At 37.7% G+C, this 10,070-nt stretch overlaps 1 pseudogene; it reads right to left on the bottom strand.

Annotated features, from left to right (window-relative positions):
* Window positions 1-8,089: 8,089 nt before the first annotated feature.
* Window positions 8,090-9,832, bottom strand: LOC133534081 (uncharacterized; annotated as a pseudogene).
* Between the last annotated feature and the right edge of the window lie 238 nt (window positions 9,833-10,070).

The following is a 10,070-nucleotide window of genomic DNA, read 5'->3' as shown; positions in this document are numbered from 1 at the left end:
CTTGCAGTCTTTGAAGTACTGCCCGCAACCTCGTTAAATGCTCCTCCCTGTTAGCTCCTGTCACCAACACGTCGTCTAACATACATAAAACTCCGTCCATACCTGCCAACACGCACTCCATAACGCGCTGGAAAATGGCCGGCGCGCTTGCTAAGCCATATACTAATCTGGTATATAGAAATAGCCCTTTGTGCGTGTTGATACAAGTGAGTTTTTGAGATTCATCGTCAAGGACACACTACGCGTATGCTTGTGAGAGATCTAGTTTACTAAATTGCTGTCCGCCATGCAATTTGGTAAACAATTCTTGTGCAGTGGGTAACGGGTACTGTTCAACTAACAGCTGTTTATTAATTGAGACAGAATAATCTGCACAGAGACGTAAAGAGCCATCGCGTTTTAAGACCGGCACTACAGGCGAGGCGTACTCCGAGTACTCGACCGGTTTTAATATACCTACTCGTACTAAGCGCTCTAATTCGTTTTCAACTTTTTGGCGCAAAGCGAAGGCCATAGGACGCGCTTTAAAAAATATGGGCTTTGAATCACTTTTTAAAAATAATTTTATTTTATATTTATTGAAAGTTCCTAGTTCGTCAGAGAAAACCGCGGGATATTGTTTTTGTAATATATGTTAAAATAATTAACCGCAACCTGGCAACACTTTTTAAAAATAAATCTCTTCTTGTCTATGTCTTACATCCGATGGTTTCATTGTGCTTTTCCCTAAGCCCTTAAATAATAATTAAAACATTAATCCGATTTACATTAGAGGATTCTAAGAGGTTGTGGACCCCTGTATATTTTACAAAACATTTGAAACAAACATTTTAATTGTACTCATTTATGTTGATGATATATTGATATTTTATAACAATGAACACATGGGTCAAGAAATAAAAAAAAAATTAAAAAGTAAATTCGACATGAAGGAGCTTGGTTACATACATCATTTTGTCGGTTGGAGAATTGAACAAAACTCGTCAAGAAGCGAAATTTATATTGATCAGACCGCTTATATAGAAAAAATTCTGCAAAGATTCAAGATGACAGATTGTAATCCTGCGCATTCACCATGTGACCCTAGCATTAAATTGATCAGCACAGAAGATGAGAAAAATATACTAACAGACATACCTTACCAAGAAGCAATTGGAAGCCTGTTATATTTATCCCAAGGGACCAGGCCGGATATATGTTTTATAGTAAACAAATTAAGTAGCTTTAATAACAAGCCAGAACAGCAGCACTGGCTAGCTTTGAAAAGAGTGCTGCGATATATTAAAGGTACTAAGGAAATGAAATTAATATATAGCCAAAATACTGAAGAAAAAAGAACATCTGGCTACTGTGACTCTGACTGGGCTTCAGACATTAACAGCCGAAGATCTTGCTCCGGCTACACTTTTTTGTTTCAGGGTGCAGCAATATCATGGTGCTCTAAACGTCAAAACACCATTGCCCTTTCGACTATGGAAGCAGAATTTATGTCGCTTGCTGCTGCTGTACAAGAAGCAATGTGGCTCCGACACTTGGAGTCAGAATTACATCATGATGTTGGGACATCATCGACTGTTATATATTGTGATAATCAAAGTGCCATTAAATTTGCAGGTACAGAATCCTATTGTGCCCGCAGCAAACATATAGACATCAGGTACCACTTTGTTCGAGAGAAAGTAGCCAAAAAGGAAATAGAAGTCATCTACCTTGGAACCGAGGACATGGTGGCTGATATCCTGACCAAATCCACTTCACAAGTGAAGATTCACAAATGCTCCAGTGCCATGGGTTTGCGCTTAAAGGGAGGATGTTAAAATAATTAACCGCAACCTGGCAACACTTTTTAAAAATAAATCTCTTCTTGTCTATGTCTTACATCCGATGGTTTCATTGTGCTTTTCCCTAAGCCCTTAAATAATAATTAAAACATTAATCCGATTTACATTAGAGGATTCTAAGAATATATCTAAAAAGGTATTTGAAGTTTCACAAAAATTAACGGGTGTGGTAATTTCTAGCCCGTAGTGAGCCATAAAGTCCCTACCTAAAATTGGTGGCCCCCCATTACGGATGACATGAACATCAAACGTATGAGGTTTACCCCAAAAAGAAAAAAGTAATGGGGCGATGCCGACACAAAAAATATTTCCGCCTATATAAGTATGTAACCGCTTATTTGGTTGGGATAACGGCACGTGTTTGAAATATTGTAAATACACTTGTTCCGAAATTGCGGTAACCGCTGAGCCGCAGTCATATTGAAACTTCATTCTTACCCCGTGAACGTCAATTATTTCTGTCATTGGCTCGCCATTAACAGTACGAATATTAAGTAACTCACCATCATCGCCGTTCTCATCGACACTCTCGTTTCCCACATAATTAATTTTTTTGCACATCCTATTCAGATGTAGTGTTGAGTTGCTCACTCGTGAGGCACCTCATTTGTACCACTCACTTTGTTAAATTGTCGCAGAACTTCACACCGCATAAATGTCATACATCACTCCTCAATTAATTTTACTCATTTACTCGCGCGCATCACACACAGCTCTTACCACTCAAACCATTCAAACACTTCAAATTTAAAAAAAAACTCTCAGCCTTTCAAACTCACTCGCGTTCCTCACAACTCGCAAGAGAGTCGCGAGGCGCTCGGTGCTCGCCGACATTCAAATGAAGAAATGAGTCATTGACGTCATCGTATTCATCGCTCACACTAACAACTGCCCAACTACAAACCTTATTGCAAGGACAAAAGGTACACCGAGAAATGCGTTGTGTTTGTACCATTCACTCGCCTCACTGTGACATCCCCTCAAAAATCCTTTCAAAATGAAACAATGAATTAGATTTACCGAAAGGGGGGGTGAGACAGACACGCGCCGTGCTTCAATAACACCTCATCGAAAATACGTTAAAAATGAAACACGAAAGAAAACAAGCGTAAGCGTCCGCAAGCTTACATACATATTACGCCATTTTGATCCTAGCATTGCTAAGTTACTTGTCAAAAGCGAAAAATCGTAAGTCATCAAAGAACCTACCGAAGAAAGTTTTTTTTTCTCTGTCGCACTTGTAATTTCATACGTAAGTGCGACAGCAAAGCAAAACTTCGTGGTTCGCGGTAGGCCTCCATATTTGTTAGCTATTATTGTACTAACGCGCATACCAGTATAACCTGACCTCAAGACTCATATTGCTGGTGTCATGTATAATCTGAATCAATTAGACTGGACAGTGAAATGGTTACTTGATAAGCGATTGAAATGCCAACCAAGTCTCACTGGGCATTTACGAAGCTTGCTTAAAAACAGTTATCGTTTAAGAGACCAAAATATTATTTAAATTATTGAAATATAATATAGTGGCGTACACAAAATATGATAATTTACATTAGTTTATTAATAAAAAAAGTAAATATAATTTGTATAGGTGAAATAAACATGTACATTTTAACGATTTGAATTTGTAATACTTTTTGTTAACGTGCTTCGTATAGTATTTCGATCATTTATGATTTTGACATATTTATAGTACGAGAAACTCGAAAAAGTTGTTCGTAATCTTTAGTTGTGTTTTATAAATAGTGATCAGTGACCATTCTTATACTTATGCCAAAATAACAATATATTAACATTGTTTTCGCGATAAAATATACCTGTGGGTCTTTCTTTGTGTCTTTTGCATACAAAAATCAAGTGTATATTACACGCCGGTGGCATTACCGCGCGAACGTTATTGAGGCTTTCGTTTGTTATCATATTACAATGATATTATTACTGATAAATTATGAGGTGGTAAGTTAGTAATTTCTATATAATAATGGTACAAAAAATATTGGATTTGTTCTCCTTAGTTTGTTAATTGTTTGTTTGGTAGTTTATGGTTAGTATTTATTTCAATATATGAATGTTAAACTTAAAATGATATCAAGTAGCAAAAATTGATACTGAACAATCTAACAATAAAAATAATAAACTGCTAAATTAGAACATGTTTCATAAAAGCATCAAATTAAGTTGCAATAGGATGTATGTACTTTAACTCCTTAGTTTGATTCTTAAATGTATGTCTTCTGTTGTTAAAGTTCTGTTTTAAACCTCCAGGATTGCACTCCAATTAAATATTTAAAAGGAAGTTTAGCAATGCCTAAATATGTATTTACATTAAATATGGTTTGCTGCCGTTGGAGTTGATGGAATAGTCGATGCTGCAAAACTGCTAGTACCTCTCCTCATTTGAAGTAAGACATTGTAACACCTCATTTTAGAGAATGAGGTACTCATACAAACTCATTTTAAATTGATGTCCTACCCATCACTATTCAGATGACCCTTTTTGTTACACTTCCTGCAAGTATAGTTATAGTATAGTCAAGTTAACGAAAAGTATGGAAGTAAGTCGTGTAGTCGTGCTTTTTTTGGATTCGTTAGATGGCGCAACTAGATTATTTCCCCCGAGTTGCACCGTTTCTATTATGTACGGAAGACCGTTAAATTTTAGGTATAAACTATAAAGTGCCGTAATTTTGGAGTAAATTAAAAGCTATTGGGTTCAAGCTAAGTAGTGTATAGAGAACACCTTGGTGCATAGTATATCTTAATTAAAAAGATGTGCAATGTATGATAACCTAAAAAATTTTTTTTTTTCGATTGCGGCTCGAGGATAAGTCAGTCGGTTGGTGCAATCTCAAGTTAAGCTTTTTAAAGCATTATAAACATTCAGTTAACTTTGCACGCCTGGGCAAATTATGGAACATGTATTTTTAATTATTTTGTACATTGTGCTTCGGGGGAAATTAAGAGAGACGTGAAAATTTTAAAAACGGTACTTATCTAAAGACACTACATTTGCACTAAATAAAAAATAGATATTTTTTACCGGAAGTTTGTCAAAAAGTAAATAGAATTAATCGCAACGAACTGCAAGCGAAGGTGGTTGCCGCACACGGCGCGGGGCGCGCGGGGCGGGGAGATAGCGCAGCGCGCAGCTAGGGTTTGCAATATCCGACAATTTTTCGGATCCGGATACATAAAAATAGGATATCAAGAACGACTGTCAAACTTCAAAAGTGCGACCAAAAATGAAATGCAAGTTTGTGCGTAAATTGTCTATGTGAGATCAAAAATAGTGATGTCATGTTACAACATATTAATAATCTATCGGTGTTTGACCACTTTATCGACTACTTATTCAAATGTGTTTGATTGTATAAAAAAATGTTATACAAGTAGGTATGAAGGCGCTTCCCTTAGGGCCATATAGGGCCCAAAAGGTGCCTTTGATGAAACCAGCACCATATTTTAGTATGTTGTTAAGCATGTTATTTTGACAAAAAAACCAATCGGGAGACAGTTTCTAACGTGGTTAAGTCACCAGTTATGACGTCATCAAAATGGCCGGTGCCGTGTTCAGAATATTGCGTATACCACAGAAAGTATATCACATGTAAACTTGTGTGGGGTGTCATAAAAAGCAAAATTAAATGCGCTACATTATCGTTTATACATTTGACCTTGTAAGTACCATAGTTTGCGAGAAATTTTAAGTTTTATTTAAATTTTCCCGAAAAAAAATCCGTTTTTTGTTTTCATCAAGTTTACTAGTAACTTTACAGGAAAACATTAAAATTTATTTTGAAAATCGGTTTATAAACAAGCAAATTACACTATTTTTGTTCCATACCGGATGACACCACCAAGAGTCGGATGGCTGTTTCAATACAATTTGCAAGGCAAATGATGTTTAAGTAAAGGTAACTTGCTGAACGATATTTATAGTAAAGTAATATTTTCGATAAATATTAAACTTACAACTACGGCTATTAAAAAATATAATTGATAAAAAAACTAAAGCAAACTGTAGAAACGATTACACGGTCTTATTTAAGAAATTGAACATCCTGCCAGTGCATGATAAAGTTAAGTACTTAATAGCAGCTGAGCAATTTAATAATCCCAAATTTAAAACTCCGCGAGTATATACCCGAGCGCCAAGAGGGTTAAAGCGTCGTAAATACGTTGAACCAACCGCTAGCAACTACTATGGTAAAAGGACACGTAGTTATATCACACCGCGAATATTTAATGAGTTATCAGTAGAAGACGAATGTGCTAGTAAAAACATCTTTAAATCAAAAATTAAGAAGTTGCTAATAGGTACAACGCATGTCTGAATAAATAAATAGGATAGGTAAATATACCACAACTACTTATACTGTGTTAATATGATAAAAATATGTATTAACCTTAGTATTATAAGTTAATCATATAATTTAGATTAAGGTACTAACGTTGAAAATGAGTGCCTCATTTCGCCGTTAAACGCAAGTTTGGCGAACCTAACACAAGTTTAAAATGTACCATACTATTTGTGATAATAAATAAATCAAAAAAAAATTATTATCAAAATTAAGCATACTGAGATCGTTTTATTGTAATTTACTCCGGATCTAGCTAATTAAAGTTACACACTAATTAAACAATTTTTTTTTACGTGATATTTTGTCCCAGAACATGCACCTTCGCATGCGCAAAGCATAGTGTTTATATCTGAATTAGCTGGTGCATAGTTGGAAATACATCCAATGCCTCACCTCGTGTTCATTCGTCATGAAATACTAACTATGAAAGCAATACTTACTTACTTCACTGGATCAGTGACCCAAAAAGAATCTTGGCCTTTGACACAAGTACAACGTCACTCTGCTCTATTCTGCACCACTCCACGCTAGTTGGATACTCCGAGGGCGTTTTAGGGCTACATCGCTCCTATCTTCTCACAGCCCGATTCTCTCCCGTCCACTCCAAGTGACCAAGTCTGCGAAGTCGTGCGGCTATAATCTCGCTAATTATATTGGGTGCCGCAACTAGCTACTCTAGCTCCCTATTTTTCCTACGCTTTCATCTTCTCTATCTTCATCTCTGATAGGTCCCAGAATATTCCGCCAGAATTTCGTCTTCTTAACTAAGAACTTGTTCTTTTTTTTCTGATTCAGAGTCCAAGTGTAATACTTACCGATGCCATTCATCAAAATCGAATTATTGTCTTATAGACTTGAATCATGGACAGTCTACTGATCAGCTTGGATACTAGAACTCGGTGAAGCGCTGCTGAGCATCTTAGGGCATTTTGGATTCGAACATCTATCTCCTTTTCCCGATTACTTTAGGTAGGTCTTTTCTTTTCGATCTGCGGTGGCAGCATGGTTCTATTTTTATCACTTGTCACTATGCCCTTCATGACAAATGATAAAGAGCCGACCATCATAGCCCTATTCATTTGGAGATATTCTAGTGGTTGATTATCAGACCAATTTTCTCTCCTTCCTACTCTACTATCCTAGCCTTGGCCTCCAGGTCGCTTTTGTTTTGAGCCTATAGCCCCAAGTCATCAGGATATCCAATGATCTAATGTTTGCATTAAGCAACATTCGCATTCATTGTATAAAGTTACTGCGTGACATGATGTACTTACCTATAAAAATTGATGTGCTGTTAGTATTTCAATTGCTTAAATATATGAAAATACTATATTTAAATGACAAAATTATTCATAAATTTCATTAGAAAATTGTTTCGGTTATAGGTCAATAACCATATTTAACGGATCCGTAATATCCGGATCTTATGACCCGCTAGATCCGGATCTTATAGTTGACGGATATCCGGATATTTCGGATATCCGGATCTCAAACCCTACGCGCAGCGATTGTTCCGAGACAGTTTGTTTGACACTTTTGACGGGCAACGAGCACAAATCTTTCTTCTGGCATTAAAACGGAACTATTGTTTTAAACAATCATTGAGTGAGAGTCTAACGTTTTCGTAAGTATATGGAAAAACGCGATTTTTCGAATTTAACAAACATTGAGCGTACCTGTATTTAATTTGTTGACTGTCTGTCTGCATACTCAGAAACCTTTTACGAGAGGTATGGGCATTGTGAATGTCATCTCGCTCTGTGTGGTAGGGCACAGCACAGCGGATGTCATTCCAGATCTAGAGCAGAGCCCAACTGGGGAAGTACCTCCACTTTACAGAAAATCGCAGCCAAATAACACTAGACCCTACTCATAGTGTTGTGTTCCTGCCGGTGAGTAAGGTTGCCAGAGCTCTACGAGGGGCGGGAGGGGGTTAGGGTCGGCAACGCGCATGTAACTCCTCTGGAGTTGCAGGCGTACATAGGCTACGGATACTGCTTACCATCAGGCGGGCCGTATGCTTGTTTGCCACCGACGTAGTATAAAAGAAAAAAAAAAACATACTATTTTTGCAGTACGTACATGCCACTACTCGTGCCTCAAGAGCCGTGCTTCGTCGGTGCATCTACGCGCGTTCCTTCTCTTGCCACTAATCACGCGCTTGTCGCTTCTGTGTATTTATTGCTCTACGTTTTTGGTACTTGATTACAAAACTGCATGTTCCGTATAAAAATGCCAATTTTTTATGGGGTGCGAATGTAAACAAAATCAAATGAATATGATTGCATCAATATCCAATAGTATTAAAATTTCCCCCGAAGTACAACGACAGTAAAACATGAAAAACTACTTTCCGGGTGTCGCACCCTGGTGCGAATTTGACATTGGATTTAAATATTTTTTCTAATTATTTACTCAATTTGCACCGAGTACATTACTTTCCCCAGACCCGCAATGGCCAAAATAGATTATTTTTTGTATGTTGTTTTTTTTTTACCTGTTCCGTAGCTTAAATTAACATAAATAACACGTGCGAATTTAGATATAAGTGTTGTAAAACGTACGCCAAATTGCACCGAGTACACCTTTTTTCTCTTCTTAGTTACAACCATTACATTATTTTCAGCCGATTTCACCCCTTTCCGGGGGGGTGAATTTAGTAACGATTGTATAAAGTTCGATTTTTAGCCCATACAAAACAATCCGTAGTGATTTTATTAGTCCTTAGAATTAGTTCCTGACTTTAGTGAAATTTGAGTTAATTTGACCGTACTATTAGCGAACCGACACTGCTCTGTGGTGTGGTTTTTAAAACCACATACCGCGCACTTCACTTTAGCGTTAACACTAGCACTAGGTTTCGTAGCGATCTTAAACAGTTGTTCGGGCGCTGACGAGGCCTGGGCCGGGGTAGCTCCTGCGCGTGCGCTGCGCAAGGTCTCCGCCAACTCGACTGCTTTTGCCAAGGTCACGTTGCCAGGTTCTAAGGCAAACAGCTTCTCTCGCTCCTTCCCAGAAAGCATTCCCATTATAAAACGGTCCCTTAATGCTTCTTCGAGGTTTGAAAAACTGCAATGCTCCGTCAGTCCACGCAATCTTGCAGCCCACTCCGTGTAACTTTCACCCTCCTTTTGCACGGCTGAATAAAACGTAAATATTTCACCAAAAATACAGCGTTTGGGGGAAAAGTGTGCATCCAAAATACAAAGAACATCTTCATAAGGCAAATCATGTAGTAATTTAGGCAAGGCTAAATCTGCCGCTAACTTTACTTGTAGGTAGCCTCGCCGAGTGCGCTCAACAATATCGCGCGCCGCTTCACTCCGGTAGTGTCGGCTTCCTTGGTTATATCATTCGCGATAAACCATTGTGACAACCGATTTTTGTACACCTGCCACGTTCCCGTATTATGATCAAAGCTGGTTAACATCCCAAAATGAGACATTGTACTATTCACTTTTTTAAAACGCGGGTAGATTCGTCGCCACTGTTCCGTATGTGACAAACAAGTGAAACTAACGGAGGTTGAAATCACACTGGTTATATTCATGCGAAGTGTTACCTTAAGTAGGGGTCGAGGCACCGAACCCGCTATAGCTACATGTATACATATATTACATATACAACAATATCAAACATTGAACATTTTTGGCAATAAGAGCCAGTATTTTTTTACAATTCAAATTAAGTTAACGATGTGCTGATATTCCGTGAAACGAAAACGATTATCAGGCCCGAAATCGGGAAGTGTGTATGTATAAATAATTGGCCCTTTAGCAATAACCGCGAAAATCGAAGTTCGTCAATTGCGGGCATTTTTCATTGTCACTATAATCATTCTTTATTGCAACCATGGCACAGT

The sequence above is a fragment of the Cydia pomonella genome, unplaced genomic scaffold (genome assembly GCF_033807575.1).
Source record: "Cydia pomonella isolate Wapato2018A unplaced genomic scaffold, ilCydPomo1 PGA_scaffold_49, whole genome shotgun sequence".
In the NCBI taxonomy this organism is placed as follows: Eukaryota; Metazoa; Arthropoda; class Insecta; order Lepidoptera; family Tortricidae; genus Cydia; species Cydia pomonella.
This window is presented reverse-complemented; position numbering and strand designations above follow the sequence as displayed.